The 21,962-nt window shown below is 38.0% G+C and overlaps 1 non-coding gene across 1 annotated transcript; it reads left to right on the top strand.

Annotated features, from left to right (window-relative positions):
• Positions 1–4,402: 4,402 nt before the first annotated feature.
• LOC144303715 (small nucleolar RNA SNORA51) lies at positions 4,403–4,527 on the top strand. The gene has a single exon (XR_013370691.1). It is a non-coding gene; the product is annotated as a small nucleolar RNA SNORA51 (small nucleolar RNA).
• The last annotated feature ends 17,435 nt before the right edge of the window (positions 4,528–21,962 follow it).

Raw genomic sequence — 21,962 nt, 5'->3', positions numbered from 1 at the left:
TTCTCTGCTAGGTACTTTTTCTTTGAAGTAAGTATTATGATTATCTAATTTTATAGAGGCTTGGAGTGAAATTGTTTTAAATGGCATAGCTAGAATTTGAACCCAGATCTCTATGACTGAGAACTCATCAACCTCTACTGCATGGGAGGGGCTGTTGTCGCTGAGGAAAATGCTTCCCTGTGCTGTCTCCCATGTCATTCACTTAAGGTAACTGCACCTACAATACTATCTGTGACTGCTGTATTTCCTATTTAAACACATCTTTTTCAACCTGGCTTCTTGTATTCATCACTCTACTGAAGTGGTTTGTCTTGAACTCAGCAGTGACCTCCTTACTGCCAAATCCAGCTATCCTTTCTGTCAATTTGAATTTTCCTCAACCTAATCTCCATCTAACATAACCTATCTTTTTCTCCTTGAAACTCTCTCTTCTATGTTTTTGAGTAGCTTGCTATTTATGTTGGATACTTCTCTGGTTAAGAGTAAATCATATTTTGGCTAATGTACTTATCATTAGCTCTTTCCTTTGCAACCTGTATCAAAAATGTATGAGAGGAACCCAGGTAGTCTCCAAATTCTCACTGAATGAAAGTGATGAATTTGGAGGTTCAAAACAAACTATGTCTTTGAAATTATGGATCTTGCTAGAAACGTCTCTTCTTTGCTCCTACTTTGTGCATATTTTTATTACTGAGTTTACAATGTTATATTCATTACATCATTTGTCTTTGTATTCTACTTGACTGAAATCCTTGTAGATGGAGACTGTGTTTTATTTCTGTTCCTCCAACCCTTGTTCAACGCCTTGCGCATAACTGATTCAATACTGCTGAGGCAGGACCACAATTCACTATTTTAGTGGCAAAAGAAATCATTTCTTGATAACCTTGTGTTGCAAGGAAATGTCACTTATGAGGCCTCTAGCCCCAGGAATAGACCTGTCAGAATGTAGCAGGGGGCTGTGGTGATGTCTTTTCTCTTTTTCACATGGAGACCTCATAGGTCCCAGATTGAAATTCCTCTTGGATTATTTGCTAGTTTTTGGTAGCAAATTTGGAGGTTCTAATTTTTTTTTTCACATATGAGAGTAAAATGAACCTTTGTATTGAGGATGAAGTCACCTATTGGGAAAAAACCCACCAACAAAGGTCACCCTATAATGTCATTTATAAAACCATTGGATCAAGGACTGTATGGCTAAAGGTTCAGTCAAGAAATGGTTCTCAAGAAGTTTGAAAGGGTTTCCTCTCTGGAAGTGCTCAACTTGTCCTCCTCAGGGAGCTTCCTTTCCTCATAGCATCTTACTTCCTTAGCCCATTCCCAGCTAGGACTAACAGGCTGTAAATCTGGAGAAAATTAGGTTCCCACCATTTTGGCCTAGCATGGTGGTCTCTTGTCATTCCCCTGCTTGCTGGGTCACTTGAGTTAGATTTGATTCAGTTCATTGTCTGATTCTGAAGCCAGTCACATAAATCCACAATTAATGGTAATTAAGCCATGTGACAAAGCTGTTTTTTTTTTTTTAAAGAAATCAAATTGAATTTTTTTTGAAAGAGGGCAATGACATAATCATTGACCCTGCCATAAATAATTGTACTGCTTGATTTTAGAGTCCATTGTACCTATTTCTCCTTCTGTCTGTCAAATGATTTTTGTTCAATTCAAACAGCACTTTTTTAAGCCACTAATTTGTCTGAAGAGCTGTCGATGCAGAATGTTTAAAAACAACCCAGGTAGCTGCGGAGGCTAGAGAAGCAGTGTGATGGAAATGCCAATAGAGGGCACTGGGCTATTTGCGATAACTTTGGAAGGACTAGGGAAGTCCGTTAACCAGCCTTTCAGTGAGGAGGGAAAAAAAAGGTACACATTTTTTATCCCACTAATTCTGTTAGGAGAACAATGGAATTTTAAAAAGTGATAATGGAAAAATTCATCTTTGAAAGTTTTCAATGCTGGCTGTTGATCAGTTACAAAGAGGTTTAAAAAAATTTTTTTTAAAGATTTTATTCATTTACTCATGAGAGACAGATAGAGAGTGAGGCAGAGACACAGGCAGAGGGAGAAGCAGGCTCCATGCCAGGAGCCAGATGTGGGACTCAATCCCAGGTCTCCAGGATCACACCCTGGGCTGAAGGCAGGCACTAAACTGCTGAGCCACCCAGGGATCCCAAGTTACAAAGAGCTTATTCAACCTAACAAGCACACATACTCTCTTGATATACTTTTCCTGATATATTTCAGTTTGCCTGTGGGCAATGGTAAAGTAGTTAAATTATTCAAAGATCAGGTTTTCGAAGTAATTTGACTCTTTTAACTTTGTGAGAGATAGTTGGAATAAAAGAAATGCTGATTATGCAATACCTGGTTTCTTTTTTTTTTTTTTTTTAAAGATTTTATTTATTTATTCATGATAGTCACAGAGAGAGAGAGAGAGAGAGAGAGAGAGAGAGGCAGAGCGAGAAGCAGGCTCCATGCACCGGGAGCCCGACGTGGGATTCGATCCCGGGTCTCTAGGATCACGCCCTGGGCCAAAGGCAGGCGCCAAACCGCTGCGCCACCCAGGGATCCCTTTTTTTTTTTTTTTTTTTTTGCAATACCTGGTTTCTAAGGAATATTGTTTTTCTCTCTAGAATTCTGATTCCCTTCCTCCATTCTTTCCTTCTTATCTTCCTTCAGAAGTCCAAGTGGGTGCTTTGTTACCATAATCTTCCTTAGGGGAACTGATTGGTAAGCTTATTATTCCTGTTCCTTCCCTTGATGTCTTTGGATATCAAGATTGACTCTTGTCCCTTGCCTTATCTTCTCTCCTTTGTCAGAGATCTCAGTTGGAAAAAATTAGGAAGGAGGTGGAAAATGGAGGAATCTGGGGCAGTGGAGGTTGAATGAGTTTGGAAAACATATTCAGTAGCTTTCTGGTTGGGTTCCTTCCCTCTCCCTCCAGCCGCCCCACCCCAACCCCAGGCACCTGCTTTAGTCATGTGGCCAAACCTCTTAATTTTATTCCTAGGAGCTCTTCCCTTTTCACTCTGTATACATCTGTCCAATACATTTTTAGACCTCTGATATTTGTTGTCTACTAAAACTGTTTCAACTTTCTCTCTTCAGATAATGCATCATGGTTACAGCTCGCTGAGTAAGTAGGTGATTTTCACTGCTAAAGGTTTAAAGCATCTAATAAAAACAATTTACATATATATTATCAGGACTTACAAATTGGTTATAGCAATATAAATGTGCTTAGACATGGAATGTTTCATCTTCCCTTTGAATTCATCTGTACTTTTAGTTAAACCAATCTCACCTGTTCTGAAACAGTTAAAAATTTATAAAGCCTCACTCATATAACTTCAGTGGATTCTTAGACTCAAGTTCTTTAGGGGTAATAATTTATCTTGAAAAGAGTCATATGACTTAGGATGGTTGTGAAGTAATTAATTCATGTAAAATTAGTGGCAGATAATGTGGGTTAGGGCAAGCCAGCTGAAACAGAGATTGAAGATATCCATAAAGGAAAAGTTTGAGAAAAGAAAAATTTGACCCTCAGAGTAAGCAGCAGGCAGAAGGATGGAGAATGGGGAAAAGCAAATAAGAGATATACGGTAAGATTTGTTTTTGAGAATTTAAGAGTGTACTTGTGAAATAAATATAAGAAAGATAATTTATGGAACATGTAAATGAATATAAAAAGGCAAGGAAATATGAATTATTCCCATCTCCTGAGACAGTAAGAAGTGGGAAAAGGATTAAAGTAATGTTAAACTTAGGACTTTTCATAAATTTCCTCCATTCCTAAAGCACATCTATACTTTGCTCTGAAAACCTAACACATTTCAACTCTCTAGCTAAAATGCCTTAATGCAGGTTGGTTTATAATGAATTTCCAAATATATCCTTCACTATACCCCAGATTACTGCTTTTTTATAGGCAATCAAATCATATTGGTCAGATTGATATGCAAAGAGGATCTCTCTCTTTGGATCACATATGATTGAGACTTGGTGTAAGCTCTTTAAATCTGAATTCTTATCCTCAATAGGATTCCATTTTAGATGCATCTTTTTATTAATAACCACTGGATACCACTTGTGTCAGTTTTGTGTTCAGTCTGGGACTGCATGGAAGCATAGCCATTGAAAGCCTGTTGTGATTTAAACCTTTGTGAAACAGGGAAGCTTAAATCATCACCCTGCCACATTATTAGTAGGGCTCCTAAACCTGTTTCAGGCATGGTTTTTGCAGATGTTAGATGCTCTGGAAGATGTGTTGCCTTGCACACCAGTAGGTCTACCACAAGACCTATGTCCTAGGATGTACATGGTTCAATGATAAACAGGATCATAGAGTGTGGTGGACCACTTAGCAGGGTTTTGGTTTTAGAGATCTAGGAGACTTGCCCAGCCAAACCTTAAGGGGGCTTATCACAGGCTGTTTTTACAATGATTGTACAGAAAAAGGAGGCAAAATAAATTCACTCGTATACACCATTGCCCAGACCCTCTGCCTGTATTGTGAATGGGGGGACATGGAATTGAAGGAAAAAAATAAATTAAAAAAATAAAGGAGAAAAAAGAAAAACCCTGAGGCTATCAGGCTCAGTGGTCTCAGGTAATTGGCACATTATCTTTCGGAGGCTGGGACACTGAGGGGAGTGGTTGTAGATTAGAGGTAGAGGGATGCTGATTGCAGAAACCAGAGAGGTTTCCCTCTTGGTGGAAGCTTAGAAGATTTTGGGGGGATATGACAGATGCTTTGATTTTGGAAGTAAGACCTACAGTAGATAGAATGGAGTACAGTCCTTCAACTAAGCAGCTGAATGCTTGGGAGAAGGGAAGGTTGGAGTCATTAGTTGGCATTTTTGTAGGAGTATATACTGTGTAGGCAGTAATACTAATAACTACATTCTTGCCCCTTCCTTCTCCTGAAGGCTTGGGAGGCTGTCTTGACAGTGCAATAAGGGGGTACCTGGATGGCTCAGTTGGTTAAGCATCTGCCTTTGGCTCAGGTCATGATCTCAGAGTCCTAAGATCGAGCCTTGCCTCAGGTTCCTGCTCAGATGGGAGCCTGCTTCTTCCTCTCCCTCTCACTCCTCCTGCTTGTGTTCCCCCATTCTCTCCCTCTCAAATAAATAAAATCTTTTTTTATTTTTAAAAGAAAGTGCAATAAGAAATGAGTAAAGCCAAGTATTCTACCTTTTAGGTAGGAAAGAGGTCTTGATGAGGAATTATCACCATTTACAAGAAAGTCATGATAAGGAAATATGCAAAACTAGTAGTGTGAGAGCGTATCTGAAGGGAGAATGTTTTTGGGCAGTACCGGTGCCTACAGCTCCTTCTCTCCACCAGCTCTTGGCAGAATGTTTCTGACTTTGGCTGGTTGCAGCTGTGGCTAGTTGGCAGTAAAGAAGCAATAGGAGACCACTAGGTTGCTGCAGCAGCAATAAACAACCTCTACTTTTTGTACCAGAAACCTTGACCTTCAATTACTTGTGGGTTCTTAGCTTCAGCCCAGATGGCTGAAGCTACTTTACATATGACCTTTGCATAAATGTGATACTATTGTGCATATTTTAAGGATTTGGTAACCAAAATACATAAATCTATTCCTAGACAAACTTATTAGTTTGGTATATGAAATGAAAGATAAATGAAGAAATGCATATTTGATTTCAGATTAATTGAATGGAATGTAGAAAAATGAAAATGTATTAACTCTAACAGTAGCTTTAAACGGAATAAACTATGGACTTTTCAAAGGATTATGATTACCCTTAATCATGCCAAAATGAAGCTTGAAGCAATTATGGGTAATACAGATGTATTATTAATACCAGCTGAAACCCAGGTTTTGATTATATAAGAAAACAGACTTTTAGCAGATGGTGAACTTAAAAGTTCAAGTTAATCGAAGTTTTTAAATACAGAAGATGTAGGGAGCATTTCTGCTTGATGAACCCAGATTTTTTTCTCCACAGGGAACACATCGAAATTGGAATTATCTCAGTGATCTCTAAATGTGATTCTATTCTTTAGAACTGTGCCTTTATTTTTCTGATCCTCAAGTTTATAATTTTTCCAATGCATTGTGCTTGCTAAGCTATGGCAGACATTGGAACATTTTTTTTTTTTTTACACGTGCAGACATCTGCTCATTTTTCTCTTCCTTTCTTAACCTTTCTTTTTTATCTTTAAAGATTTATTTATTTTAGCGGGGGGGGGGGGGCGGAGACAAAGGAAGGGGAGAGAGAGAATGCCAAGCAGACTCCCTGCTGAGTACGGAGTCTGACGGCTCAATTTCACAACCTTGAGATCATGACCTGAGCTGAAATCAAGAGTCAGACGCTTAACCAACTGAACCACCCAGGTGCCATTCTTTCTTAACCTTTCTTAATTCTCCTATGGCAAGTGCCTGGATTGTGGTGGTACCGATGGGCACCATGGTGGATGGGAGACTCTTGCTACAGCACTGGGACCCCCATATGAATCTGGGGGAAAGAAGTAGGACAAATGGATGCACTGAAGTTGGTGGAGGTAATAGAATAGTTTCTTATAGTTCAACAAGGGCAAGAGGGAATCTTTGATTTGTTAAGTTCAGTTAGAACTGCAGACCAAGGTTAAGGATGTCAGCACTGTTATCTCACCTTTTGGCTTCAGTATTCTAGAACAGGGTGTCTGCCATGCTTTTTTCTCATTCCTGCTAATAAGAGGAGCAGCATTTCCATTTTAAGAAGTGGAAGGGGTGAGAGACCAGAGCCCTACCTTGGGAAATCATACTATCTTTCATCAATTAGGTAATTGTGTTTTATAAGAGTATATGATTTGAGTTTCAAATAAGTATAAAACAAACCAGTGGGAAGAGTTTAGCTGCAAATATACAATGCAACTTTTTGAAATAGGGGAATGATACAGAAAACAACAGTAAGATTGAGAGAGAAATAGAGAAAGAAATGGTAAGGATTAGACTATTACCTGAAAATAACACACAGGTGCACACTAACCACCCACAAATTCATGAGGCCTTTCTAACAACTTCACACTTGATGCTATCTTTAGGAAAATATATGTGGAGATTACTGATTGGGGATGAAGGGAATTCTCTAAAATGAGTACACACATTTTATTTTAGAACACTTTATTAGTTAAAATTAATCATTATCAAGGAGAAAGAAGACATGGTTTCTTCTTTTAAGAAATATATCTTGTCAGAGGAGAAAACAAGGACAAAATACAAGACAGAAAATAACTAATATTCATTAAACACTTATTTGCTTGGGAACTAGTCTAAATATACCATCACAACATACAGGTTTGCTTATACAGTATGCCATGTTATTTGCATATACCATAATTGTTACAACACTATGAACTAGGTACTATCATATATTTTACTGATAAAAACTGGAGTTAAGAGGTTAAATAGCTTGCCCAAAGTCCTATCAATTAAAAGACCCAGGATCTGCATCTAGGAATCTGATTTCAGGTACTGAACTCTTAGTCATTGTGCTTTACTATTTCATTGGCAACTCAGTGCCCTTTTGTTGCTCATTAGGGAATAACTCATGCCTACTGGTTGAACAGCTGCAACATGAAGGCTTGTCAGCTTGGCTTGGCTGATAAGAGTCAGATTGGGCTGAAGAAGAGTGGCTTTATGACCAAAAGTTGTTTAAAGAGGCAGGAAGAAAATATGAGTTGGTCCTATACAGAGGCAGTTGAATAATGTCCTGGGCTGATTCCATGTCTTAATTTCCTCTTTTTATAGAAAGCAATTTTCTTAATTTGCTAGACCATCCTCTAATTAAGGGGCTCACAGATGTTTATTCATTATATTAAAAATGCAAGTTTTAATGGTGCAGTCTTAAGAGACTCAAACAAGTAACAATTAGCTCTGTGGCTCTAGGCCAAGCAGTGCTAATGCCCAAATTCATCTAATATTTCATTTGGCCAGACTGTAGGATGGCATTCTCCTACAGTAATTTTCCTTGCATCTTGACTTTCTGCAGTAAATGGCTCTACCAAGGAAATGGGCCACTATCTGAGCCTTCTTCCTTCTACCAGTTGACTTTAATGACACTTGCGTCTTTCCCATAATTTCTTAGAGTTGCTTAAATAGAAATTATTCATTTATTCATTCATTTAGCCATTTAGTCCTTCCTTCTCCCTTTTTTTCTCCTTCCTCTTCCTTGCACTCATCCTTCTTTTCTCCTCTTTCACGCCCTACCACAATTTTTTCCTTTTCTCTCTTTAACAAAAACTGTTAGGTTCTCAAGAAATGCTAGGCCTTGCTCTCAGTACTATGAGGGATGGATAGATAGATAAATGATACTATGATTGACATTTTTAATCCATTTCATGAATATTTATTCAGTGCCTACTGTATGCCAGGCTCTATTTTATAAGTTAGGAACAGAGTTTGGTTCACAATAAAGTTTGTTTTTCTCAGTAAGTTGTATTCCGGGCTATGTACTGGGGAGATAGATAAAAAAATATATATATCATATGTCAAGTAGTGATAAGAGCTCTGAATAAAAATGGAGAATGGAGAGAGATGTGATGGGGAATGTATCATTTTTACATAGGCTGGTCTGGGAAGTGCTCTCTGACATGATGATATTTGATCAGGAAAACATTTATCTGAGGGAAAACCAAGTACCAAAGCCCTCAGGGAATTAATTTCTGAAAGAAAAAGGTATGAAGGTAAATAATTTTAACAGAAAGTAGAAAGAGTAAGTGCTGTAAGGGTGTATTAACGAAGAGCCACTGAACTTGGTAAGTTGGAAGGAAGGGGACATGACTGTCTGCTGGGGAGGTGGTGCTGTGGAGAGCAAGCCCCGCTTCCTAAGGGGTAACTCAAACACTCTAATGCCTCATGGCAGAGCCTTTTTCCCAGGACTTTTCTTGAAGAAGGACCATTCTCTTCAGTTATGAGGCAGTTAGGCTACATACCTAACCAAGGTGCCTTTGGTTAGGATGCCGAGATTCTAAGGATGAAACAAGTTACATCATGTGTTCACTTTTTCTTTTTCTTTTTTAAAATTTAAATTCAATTAGCCAACATATAGTAAATAGTTTCAGAAGTAGTATTCATTAATTTATCACTTGCATGTAACACTCAGTGCTTATCACATCATGTACCCTCCTTAATGCCTATCACCCAATTACTGCATCCCCCTATCCACCTCCCCTGCAGCAATGATCAGTTTGTTTCCTATAGTTAGGAGTCTCTCATGGTTTTTCTCCCTCTCTGATTACTTCCCATTCAGTTTCCCCTCCCCTTTTCTATGATCCTCTGTACTGTTTCTTATATTCCACATATTAGGGAAACCATATGATAATTGTCTTTCTCTGATTAATTATTTCACTCAGGATAGCACCCTCTAGTTCTATCCCTGTCAATGTAAATGGTAAGTATTCATCCTTTCTGGAATAATATTCCATTGTATATTTATACCACATCTTCTTTATCCTTCCAGTTGGACTATTATGGACATTGCTGCTATGAACATTGGGGTGCAGGTGCCTCTTTGGGTCACTGCATTTGTATCTTTGGGGTAAATACCTAGTAGAGCAATTGCTGGGTCATAAGGTAGCTCTATTTTTAACTTCTTGAGGAACCTCCACACTGTTTTCCAGAGTTGCTGTACCAGCTTGCACTCCCACCAACAGTGTAAGAGTGTTCCCCTTTCTCCACATCCTTGCTAACATTTGTTGTTTCCTGTGTTGTTAATTTTAGCCATTCTGACTGGTGTGAGGTGGTATTTCATTGTGGTTTTGATTTGTATTTTCCTGATGACAAGTGATGTTGAGCATTTTTTCATATGTCTGTTTGCCATTTGTATGTTGTCTTTGGAGAAATGTCTGTTCATGTCCTCTGCCTATTTATTGACTGGATTGCTTGTTTTATGGGTCTGGAATTTGTTAAGTTCTTTATAGATCTTGGATACTAGCCCTTTATCTGATGTGCAGTTTGCAAATATCTTCTCCCATTCTGTAGGTTGCCTTTTGGTTTTGTCAACTGTTTCCTTTGCTGTGCAGAAGCTTTGTATCTTGATGAAGTCCCAATAGTTCATTTTTGCTTTTGTTTCCCTTGCCTTTGGAGATGTGTCTAGCAAGAAGTTGCTGGGGCCAAGGTCAAAGAGGTTGCTGCTTGTATTCTCCTCTAGGATTTTGATGGATTCCTGTCTCACACTAAGGTCTTTCATCCATTTTGAGTTTTTCTTTGTGTATAGTGTAAGAGGATTGTCTAATTTAATTCTTCTGCATATGGCTGTCCAATTTTCCCAGTACCATTTATTGAAGAGGCTGTCCTTTTTCTATTGGATATTCTTTCTGTTTTGTCAAATATTAGTAGGCCATAGAGTTGAAGGTCCACTTCTGGGTTTTCTATTGTGTTCCACTGATCTATGTGTCTACTTTTGTGCCAGTACAATGCTGTCTTGATAACACATTTGTAATATAGCTTGAAGTCTGGCATTGTGATTCCCCCAGCTTTGGTTATCTTTTTCAACATTCTTCTGGCTATTTGGGGTCTTTTTCTGGTTCCATACAAACTTTAGGATTATTTTTTCCAGCTCTTTTTTCTGGTTCCATACAAACTTTAGGATTATTTTTTCCAGCTCTGTGAAAAATGTCGATGGTATTTTGGTATGGATTTCATTGAATGTGCAGATTTCTCTTAGTAGCACAGACATTTTCACAATATTTATTCTTTCAATCCACGAGCATGGAATATTTTCCCCTATCTTTGTGTCTTCCTTAATTTCTTTCATGAGTGTTCTATAGTTTTCTGAGTACAGATCTTTTGCCTCTTTGGTTAGGTTTATTCCTTTGTATCTTAGGTTTCTGGTGCAATTTAAAGTGGGATAAGTTCCTTAATTTCTCTTTCTTTAGTCTCATTGTTAGTATACAGAAATGCAACTGATTTTTGTGCATTGATTTTATATCCTACCATCTTGCTGAACTCCTGTATAAGTTCTAGCAATTTTGGGGTGGAGACTTTTGAGTTTTCCACCTAAAGTATCATGTCATCTGTAAAGAGTGAGAGTTTGATTTCTTTGCCAATTTGGATGGCTTTTCTTTTTGTAGTCTGATTACTGAGGCCAGAACTTCTAGTACTATGTTGAACAACAGTGGTGAGAGTGGACATACCTGTTATATTCCTGATTTTAGGGGAAAAGTTCTCAATTTTTTCCCCATTGAGAATGATATTTGATGTGAGCTTTTTGTAGATGGCTTTTTAAAATATTGGTGAGTATTTTGACATCCATGTTCATCAGGGATATTGGTCTTTAATTCTCCTTTTTGATGGAGTCTTTGTCTGGTTTTGGGATTAAGGTACTGCAGGCCCCATAGAATGAGTTTGGAAGTTTTCCTTCCACTTCTCTTTTTTGAAACACCTCCAGTACAATAGGTATTATTTCTTCATTAAGTGTTTGGTAGAATTCCCCTGGGAAGTTATCTGGCCCTGGACTCTTGTTTCTTGGGAGGTTTTTGATGACTACTTCCATTTCCTTGCTGGTTACGGGTCTGTTCAGGTTTTATATTTCTTCTTACTTCAGCTTTTGCTAATTTGTAGGTTTCTAGGAATGTATTCATTTCTTTCAGATTGCCTAATTTTTGTCATATGATTGCTCATAATATACTCTTAAAGTTGTTTATATTTCCTTGGTGTTGGTTGTGATCTTTTCTCTTTCATTCATGATTTTATTAATTTGGGTTTCTCTCTTTTTTTTTTTTAATAAGTCTGGTTAGGTGTTTATCTATCTTATTAGTTCTTTTGAAGAATGAGCTCCTAGTTTCATTGATCTGTTCTACTGTTCTTCTGGTCTCTATTTCATTGAGTTTTGCTCTCATCTTTATTATTTCTCTTCTCTTGCCTGGTTTAGGCTTTATTTGCTGTTCTTTCTCCAGTTCTTCTAGGTGTAAGGTTAGCTTTTGTATTGGAGATTTTTCTAAATTTTTGAAAGAGGCTTGTATTGAAATATACTTCCCTCTTAAGATTACTTTGCTGTATCCCAAAGATTTTGAATAGTTGTCCATTCATTTTTGTTAGTTTGCATGAATCTTTTTAATTCTCTAATGTCCTGGTTGACCTATTCATTATTTTAGTAGGATGCTCTTTAACTTCCAAGTGTTTGATTTCCTTTGTGATTGAGTTCTAGTTTCAAGACATTGTGGTTTGAAATTATTCAGGGAATAATCTCAATCCTTTGGTATTAGTTTAGACCTGATTTGTGACCCAGTGTGTGGTCTATTCTGGAGAAAGTTCCATGTGTGGTTAAGAAGAATGTGTATTCTATTGCATTAGGATGGAATGTTAAGTAAATATCTGAAGTCCATCTGGTCTAGTGTGTCATTCAAAGTCCTCGTTTCTTTGTTGTTCTTCCACTTAGAAGATCTGCTGAGAGTGGAGTGTTGAAGCCTCCTACTATTACTGTATGATTATCTATGCATTTCTTTACTTTGGTTATTAGCTGGTTGATATAATTGGCCGCTCCCACATTAGGGGCATAAATATTCATAATTTTTAGGTCTTCTTATTGTATAGACCCTTTACATATGACATGGCATCCCTCTTCATCTCTTACTACAGTCTACAGTTTAAAATCTAATTTATCTGATTTGAGGATTGCTATTCCAGAATTCTTTTGAGATCCACTTGCATGGTAAATGTTTCTCCATCCCCTTATTTTCCATCAGAAGGTGTCTTTAAGTATACAATGAATCTCTTGTAGATAGCATATAGATGGATCTTGATTTTCTATCTAGTCTGATACCCTGTGTCTTTTGACTAGAACATTTAGCCCATTGATGTTCAGAGTAACTGTTGAAAAATATGAATTTAGTGCCATTGAATTACCTGTACAGTCCCTGTTTCTGTGGGTTGTCTCTTTCATTTGACTCCCTTGTTCCTTACAGGATCCCCCTTAATATTTCTGGCAGGATTGGTTTGATGGCCACAAAATCTTTCAGTTTCATTGTCCCGGAAGCTCTTTATCTCTCCTTCCATTCTGAATGACAGCATTGATGGATAAAGTATTCTTAGTTGTATGTTTTTCTCATTTAGTACCCTGAATATATTGTGTGAGCCCTTTCTGGCCTGCTAGGTCTCTGTGGATAGATTTGATGTTAATGTAACATTTCTCCCCTTTATATGTCAGGAATCTCTTGTCTCAAACTGCTTTCAGAAGTTTCTTTTTTATCTCTGAAATTTGCAAGCTTCACTATTAGATGTTGGGGTGTTGATCAGTTTTCGTTAATTTCGGGAGGGGTCCTTTCTCTCTCTTGGATATGAATGCATTTTTCCTACCCCAGATCAGGGAAGTTCTAAGCTATGATTTGTTCAAAAAATATACCTTCTGGTCCGCTCTCTCCATGCTCTCTGGAATCCCAAAAATATGGATATTATAATTTTTTTCAAATTATCACCTGATTCTCAGAGCTTTTCCTCATGGGCTCTTAGTTGTTTTTCTCTCTTTTCCTCAGCTTCTTTCCTTCCAATCAACATGTCTTCTATGTCACTTATCTCTCCTCTGCTTCATTTACCCTAGCTGTTAGAGCATCCAGTTTAGACTGCATCTAAGTTAGAGTATTTTTAATTTTGGCCTGATTAGATCTCAGTTCTGCACTAAGAGATTCTCTAGAGTTTTTTATGCTTTTTTCAAGTCCAACTAGTGACTTTATAATTGTAATCCTGAATTATATCTCTGACATTTTGCTTAAATCCATATCCATTAGAACTGTGGCAGAGAACATTACCTCTGGTTCTCTCTTTTGTGGTGAATTCTTCCTTCTAGTCATTTTTTCCAGTGTAGAATTGTTGTACAAATTAGCAGAGTCAAAAATATCAACCACAACCAAAGCTAAATACACACTAGAAAATTCTGAAGAGGTCTTGGACCAGAAAATAAAAGAAAAGAGACAAAGAAAAAGAAAAACAAACAAGAAAAAGAGAGAAACAACAACAACAATAACAACAACAACAACAACAGGGTGGGGATGGGGGTGGAGAGAGAATATAATCTCACAGAGTAGACCAAAACAGTGATCCCATTGGTTCTGAGTGTATTTTGCTCTATATGTTAGAAGATACTAAATTCCAAAATTATATATATAAAAGAACAAAGCTTATATAGAGAAACAACAACAAAAAAAGGGGAGGGGAATGGAGGGAGAGAGAATATAATCTCACAGAGTGGACCAAAACAATGATCCCCTTGGTTGTGAGTGTATTCTTGTCCATATGTTAGAAGATGCTAAATTCCAAAATTATTAAAAAAGAAAAAAAAAGCAAAACTTATACATACAAAAATAAAATTGAATATCATGAAAGGAAGACAAAAATGAAGAACACATCTATGACATGTCATTGTAAAATATGAAAGTTAAAAAAGAAAAAACTTAAAAATGATGTTTATAAAATATTAAAGTGAGACGAGAGAAAAGAAAGAATATTAGAAAATCTTAACCTGAAAGATAGATGAATCATAAGAGAGAAACCTCAAGTTCTGTATGGTATTTTCTCTCAGTCCTGGAGTTTTCCAGTGCTGCTTGGTTAGTAAACTTGCTATTAATCTGTTCTTCCAGCTGGTCTTCTGGAAGAGGGGTCTGCTGCATTGATTCTCAGGTGTCTGTGTCTGGATAGAGTTGCACTGCCCCTTGCCAGGTGGCTGGGTTCAGTATAAACTGGTTTCTGTGTGAGCTCTTTGTTTCCTTGAGGCTTTATGTGCCTCCTTTGAGAGCTAATGGAAAAAAAAAAAATGGCTGCACCCAGATCTCCAGCCCTGGAGCGGAGAGATCCTGGCATGTGCCAAACTTCAGGCCCCTGTAGTGTGCACCCACTCAGATCCTCCCCAGGAAAATGCTGAGGTACACTGATTTGTGCAATTTTAAGGGTCCTGGTGGGGAAAGCTCTCCCTCACTTGTGCATGCAACTGGTCTGCCCCTCTCCGAGGGAGCAGTTGCTGCTTCTGTCTGCTGCAGGGCTCTGGCACCAAGAGCATTCGCCAGATCCAGTGTGCACCAGCTCTGCTTCTCCCAGATGAAAGCAGAGGGTTGCTGACTTCCAGTCCTTTGTAGGGACCCAGCATGGATAGTGGTCACCTGATCCATCCTTGGTTGGCAGTTTATGGCACAAGCCAAGCTTTTTTCCCTGGTCCCCTGACCTAAACTCATTTCCCCACTCCAATGCTTAGAACTCTGCCAGCTCAGGCACCCCTGTTTTTTCCTGTGTCTCTGGAAATACTGAGATCCCACTGTCTTTCCCGCAATTCTGTCCCACTTCACCACTGAGCACTTTCAAGCAGAGAAGTCTCTCAAAGGAGCAGATTTCTAAAAGTCCTGATTTTGTGCTCCAAGGCTATATCACTTTCCAGCAGCTGGCTTACAAAGGCTCCTTCCTCTCCCCCATGGTTTTTCTTCTCTGCACTCCTCCCTTGTGAAAATGGTCACTTTTCTATTAGTAGAGTTCCAACTGTTCTTTATTTACATCTCAGGTTGAATTCATAGGTGTTCCAAATGGTTTGATAATTATCTATCTAAATTTGGGGGACCAGATGAAATGAGGACCCAAGGACTCCTACTCTTCCTTTGTTTTGCCTCCGTTTTGTTGGAGTCTAGTTTTGGGATCAAGATAATGTTGGCCTCATAGAATGAGTTTGGAAATTTTCCTTCCATTTCTCTTTTTAGAAACAGCCTCAGAAGAGTATTAGTTCTTCTTTAAATGTTTGGTGGTATTCCCCTGGGAGGTTATCTGGCCCTGGACTCTTGTTTCTTGGAAGATTTTTGATGACTGCATCCATTTCCTTGCTGGTTATGGGTCTATCCAGGTTTTATATTTCTTTCTGTTTTAGTTTTGGTAGTTTATAAATTTCCAAGAATGCATCCATTTCTTCCAGACTGCCTAATTTGTTGGCATATAGTTGCTCATAATATGTTCTTAAAATTGTTTGTATTTCCTTGGTGTTGGTTGTGATCTCTCATCTTTCATTCATGATTTTATTAATTTGAGTCCTTTCTCTTTTCTTTTTGGTAAATCTGACTAGGGGTTTGTTGATCCTATTAATTCTTTCAAAGAATCAGCTCCCAGTTTCATCGATCTGTTCTTTTTTTTTTTTTTAAAGTTTTATTTTATTTTATTTTTTTAAAATTTTTATTTATGATAGTCACAGAGAGAGAGAGAGAGGCAGAGACACAGGCAGAGGGAGAAGCAGGCTCCATGCACTGGGAGCCCGATGTGGGATTCGATCCTGGGTCTCCAGGATCGCGCCCTGGGCCAAAGGCAGGCGCCAAACCACTGCACCACCCAGGGATCCCTCATCGATCTGTTCTACTGTTCTTTTGGTTTTTACTTCATTGATTTCTGCTCTAATCTTCATTTATTTTTAAAAAGATTTTATTTGTTTATTTATCAGAGACACAGAGAGAAGCAGAGACATAGTCAGAAGGAGAATCAGGCTCCCCATGGGGAGCCCAAAACAGGACTCAATCCTGGACCCCAGGATCATGCTCTGAGCCAAAGGCTCAATCACTGAGCCACCCAGGAGTCCCTGCTCTAATCTTTATTGTTTCTTTTTTCTGCCGGGTTTACACTTTATTTACTGTTTTTCTCCACCTCCTTTGGGTGTAAGGTTAGTTTGTATATTTTAGATTTTTCTAATTTTTTGAGAGAGGCTTGTATTGCTGTATACTTCCTTCTCAAGATCACTTTTGCTGTATCCCAAAGGTTTTGAACAAGTATGTTTTCATTTTCATCTGTTTCCATGAATTTTTAAAATTTGTCTTTAATTTCATTCTTTAGTAGGATGCTCTTTAACTTCCAAGTGTTTGAGTTCCTTCAAAATTTCCTCTTATGATTGAGTTCAAGTTTCAAAGCACTGTGATCTGAAAATATGCAAGGAATAATCCCAGTTTTTTGGTACCTATTGAGACCTAATTTATGACCCAGTATACGATCTATTTTGGAGAATGTTCCATGTATACTGGAGAAGAATGTGTATTCTGTTGCATTAAGATGGGATACTCTGTGTATATCTGTGAAGTCCATCTGGTCTAGTGTGTCATTCAGAGCCCTTGTTTCCTTGTAGATCTTCTGCTTAGATGATCTGTCCATTGCTGTGTGCAGGGTGTTAAAGTCCACTACTATTATTGTATTATTATCAATGTGTTTATTTAATTTTGTTATTACTTGGTTTATATAATTGGCTGCTCCCAAGTTAGGAGCATAAATATTTAGAATTGTTAGATATTGTTGGATTGACATGTTCATTATGATATAGTGTCCTTCTTCATCTCTTATTACACTCTTTGGTTTAAAATCTAACTTTTCTGATATAAGGATTACTACCCCAGGTTTCTTTTGATGTCCATTAGCATGATCAATTGTTCTCTACCCCTCGCTTTCAATCTGGAAGTGTCTTTAGGACTAAAATGAGTCTCTTGTAGACAACATATGCATGGGGCTTGCTTTTTTTTTTTTCCAATCTGATACTCTTTGTCTTTTGATCAGAGTGTTTAGCCCATTTACATTCAGAGTAACTATTGAACGATATGAATTTAGTGTCACTGTATTACCTGTAAAGTCCCTGTTTCTGTAGATTGTCTCTGTTTCTTTCTGGTCTAAGTTACTTTTGGGCTCTGTCCTTGCTTACAGGATCCCCTTTAGTATTTCTTGCAGGGCTGGTTTAGTGATCACAAATTCTATTAGTTTCTGTTTGTCCTGGAAGCTCTGTATAGAATGAGAGCCTTCTATTCTGAATGGCAGTCTTGCCGGATAAAATACTCTTGGCTGCATGTTTTTCTCATTTAGTACACTGACTATATCATGCCAGCCCCTTCTGGCCTGCCAGGTCTCTGTGGATTTGTCTGCTGCCAGCCTAATGTTTCTACCCCTGTAGGTTCAGGAACTCTTGTCTCAAGCTGCTTTCAGGATTTTTTCTTTATCTCTGAAATTTGCAAGCTTTGCTATTATATGTTGGGGTGTTGATCTGTTTTTATTGATTTTGAGGAGGTTCTCTCTACCTCTTGGACTTGAATGCCTGTTTCCGTCCTCAGATTATAGAAGTTCTCAGCTGTGATTTGCCCAAATATGCCTTCTGCTCCCCCCTTTCTTCTTTCCCTGGGACTTCTTTCCCCTAATATTGTTTTGCTTTTTGATGTTGCTGATTTCTTGAAGCCTTCCCTCATGGTCCATTAGTTGTTGTTTTTCTCTCTCTTCCTCAGCTTCCTTTCTTTCTATAAACTCACCTTCTATGTCACTCTCTCTTCTGCCTCATTTACCCTAGCTATTAGAGCATCCAATTTAGACTGCATCTCAGTTTTTAAAAAAGATTTTATTTATTTATTCATGAGAGACACACAGAGAGAGGCAGAGATATAGACAGAGGTGGAAGCTGGCTTCTTGAGGGGAGCCTGCTGTGGGACTTGATCCTGGGACTCTGGAACCACACCCTGAGCTGAAGGCAGATGCTCCACCACTGAGCAACCCAGGTATCCCTAGATTGCATTTCAGTTAGAGCATTTTTAATTTCAGTCTGATTAGATTTTATTTCTTTAGTGCCTTTTTTGCTTTTTTTTTCAAGCCCAGCTAGTAACTTTATAATTGTTACCCTGAATTTCAGGTATGACATTTTACTTGTATCTATATCTATTACATCTGTGGCAGAGAGTATTACCTCTGGTACTTTCTTTTATTGTGGATTCCCCTTTCTAGTTATTTTGCCCAGAGAAGGATGGATGAACAAGAGAACAAGATAAAAAATATCAACCACAACCCAAGCAAAATACACACTAGACAAATCTGAAGCATTCAGAAACCAAAAAAGAAAAGAAAAAGCAAAAAAGAAAAAAAGGAGAGGGGAAAGAGTTAATATAATCTCCCAGGTTGACAAAACAAGGTGATCCATTTGGTTCTGGGTGTATTTTGGTCTGTTTGTTAGAAGACATTAATCCCAAAATTGTAAAGAAAGCGATATATATATATATAATTGAATATAGTGAAAGGAAGTCAAGATGAAGAATATATCTATAAAATGTAAATGTAAAAATGAGAGTTAAAAAAGACTTAAAAACATAGTGTTGATAAAGAAAAAGAAAGGAAAATTATAAACTAAAAGATAAACAAATCATAAGAAAAAACCTTGAATTCTATATACTCTTTTCCCTAGCATTGTAGTTTTGTGGTGCTGTGTGCTCTGTAAACTTGGTATTCTCCTATTGTTCCCACTGGTCTTCTAGGGGAGGGGCCTGCTGCACCTGATTCTCAGGTGTCTTTGCCTGGGTGGAGTTGCATTGGCCCTTGCCAAGGGCCAGATTCAGTGTAAGCTGCTTCTGGTTTCTCTATGTGGCTTTTGTTCCCTGAAGGTTTTCTGTGCCTCTTTAGAGGATGAAAATAAAAATGGCCATGCCCTGATTCTCCAGCCCTGGAGCTGAAAGATTGTGGTCTCCTCTTTTCCATAAACCCTCAGGGATAAGCAGTCTTCACTTTTGTGTGTGTCAAACTCTGCGACTCCTGCGGTGTACACCCACAGCATCCCTCCTAGGGAAGGTGGAGGGTCACTGCATTTCTGCCCTTTGCAGGGCCCCTGCATGGAGATTGGTCACCTGATCATGCTGATTTACAATTTGGCCAACTGAGCTGAGAGCCTCCTCCTGGGCTCACTGACTGTAACTAGTTTCTTCACTCCAGTGTTTGGGAACACTACTGGCTTTGGCACCCTCATTCCTTCTGTGATGTTGGGGGTCCTGAGACTACATTGTCACACCTAGGATTCTGTCCCACTTTACCACTTGAGCAGCTTTCAGGCAGGGACATCTCTCACTGGAGCAGACTTCTAAAGGTTCTAATTTTGCACTTGGGCTATATCACTTTCCAATAACTGATTTAAAGAGGCTCCCTCCCCCACCATTTATCTTCTGACATATGCCCTCAGAATCACTTCTCCATACCTCTTACCCTGCAAAAAGTGGTTGCTTTTCTATTTGTAAAATTCCAGCAATTCTTTTCTTATCTCTTAGGTTGAATTCATGAGTGTTCAGAATGATTTGATAGTTATCTAGCTAAATTCAAAGGACCAGATGAAATGAGGTCCCCTACTCTTCTGCCATCTTGCTTACCCTCCTCCCTTTTTAATTTTAATTAATTATTTAAATTAAATAATTCTTTTAATTCTTTTAATTTATATACTTTTCTTTTAATTATATACTCCTTGAAGTCATATTTCCTGTTTATAAGAAGACTAACCTTTTATGCCCAATGTTGGCCACCAAAGTCAATAAGACAAAGGGAGTACTCTTGTATTTGGATAACTACTGTGTGCTCAAGATTAGGATGCCCTCATTTTTACCTGTTTTGGTCAGTGTGACAAGGTCTTAGCTCTTCTACTAGAATGTAAATACCTCAGTGAAATAGAAAACACTTAACACAACATCAGCTAACATTTAGCTATTAGCTAGATAGAGTGCAAACAAGGAAGTATGGAAATGAAACACAGAAGTTTATATACTAGTTTAATTTTTAAAATGGGAGGTTTGCAAGGATGGGATATATAACGCTAAATGGGGGTAGTAATGGATGGATAGAGTACAGGTTAGATGGAAAGATGAAAGAAAGATAAAAGGTATTACTTAATTTCACAGAACAGATATATCCAAATGAAAATGAATCCATTGAAACTGATCCCATTGAGACCTCTTGAGATATAGTTATAGATATGTTTAAAAGAGCAAGATACTTTTATGCCTTGACAAGCTACTTGAAGTAAAGTTGAGTCCATAAAGTAGGACATGGGGGTCTGCAGGAGTCAAGACTAACTTGTGATAACTGAAGTGTATGCCTTAGAAACAAACAGGGATTTAGAAGGGGCTGAGGGTATTGGGAGAGATGAAAGAGGAGGGGAAAAGAGGAGAGAGGAGGAACAACATGGAAGGTGACTGGTGCCCAAGTCAAGGAAATAGCCAGAGGAGCTTTAGCAGCATAAAAATCTTTTTGTTTTTAAAATTTCTTTACCATGATCTAACCATATATATATATATATATATATATATATATATATATATATATATATAGTTTCAGGGTATAATTCAGTGATTCATCAGTTGCATATAATTCCCAGTGCTTATTACATCAAATGCTCTCCATCACCCAGTTATCCTTCCCCCCAACTACCTCCCCTCCAGCAATATTCAGTTTGTTTCCTAGAGTTCAGCATCTCTCATGGTTTGCCTCCCTCTCAATTTTCATCTTATTTTGTTTTTCCTTCCCTTCCCCTATTTTCATTTGTTTTATTTCTTAAATTCCACATATGAGTGAAATCATATGGTATTTGTCTTTCTCTAACTGACTTATTTAGCTTAATATAATACCCTCTAATTCCATCCACATAGTTAGCAACACAAATAAATACCTTTTATTGAATTATAAATTTCTGTTGCTGCTATGTAGATTCCCCCCCAAAAAATCTTCAGTAATATTTTCTATTCACTCAAAATATCTTGATTAGAGGATGAACTTACTGGGTGGAAATTAAGGACAAGAACAACCTAAGGCAGCCCAGGGTTGAGCTGGCTGGGAGTGAATAATGAGAGGACCCCTGATCTCAGTATTCACTTAGCAGAGGCAGGGAAGCAGAGACAGCTATTAGAGAATGTCACCTCACCAACCCCCTAAATTGGGCAGAAATCCTGAAGATGCCACTGCATTTTCTACAATCCATAACATGGAGATTTAAATCCATCTTCATCTAGATATTAAGAAATAGGTCAATGCCAGCTGATATCTGGATTACATATACTTTAAAAACTATTATAAATTTCCATTAGGAAGTTAGTGAATCCAAACTTCAGAAGTGAAGATGAAAGCTGAAACTCCAGTGTTCAACATAAAGGGGCAGGAAATGTTTGAAGTTTAGCACTAAGTGACTCTTCTTTTTAATAGATGTCTTTGGTCAAGAATTATCTTATTTGTCTGTATC

The sequence above is a fragment of the Canis aureus genome, chromosome 32 (genome assembly GCF_053574225.1).
Source record: "Canis aureus isolate CA01 chromosome 32, VMU_Caureus_v.1.0, whole genome shotgun sequence".
In the NCBI taxonomy this organism is placed as follows: Eukaryota; Metazoa; Chordata; class Mammalia; order Carnivora; family Canidae; genus Canis; species Canis aureus.
This window is presented reverse-complemented; position numbering and strand designations above follow the sequence as displayed.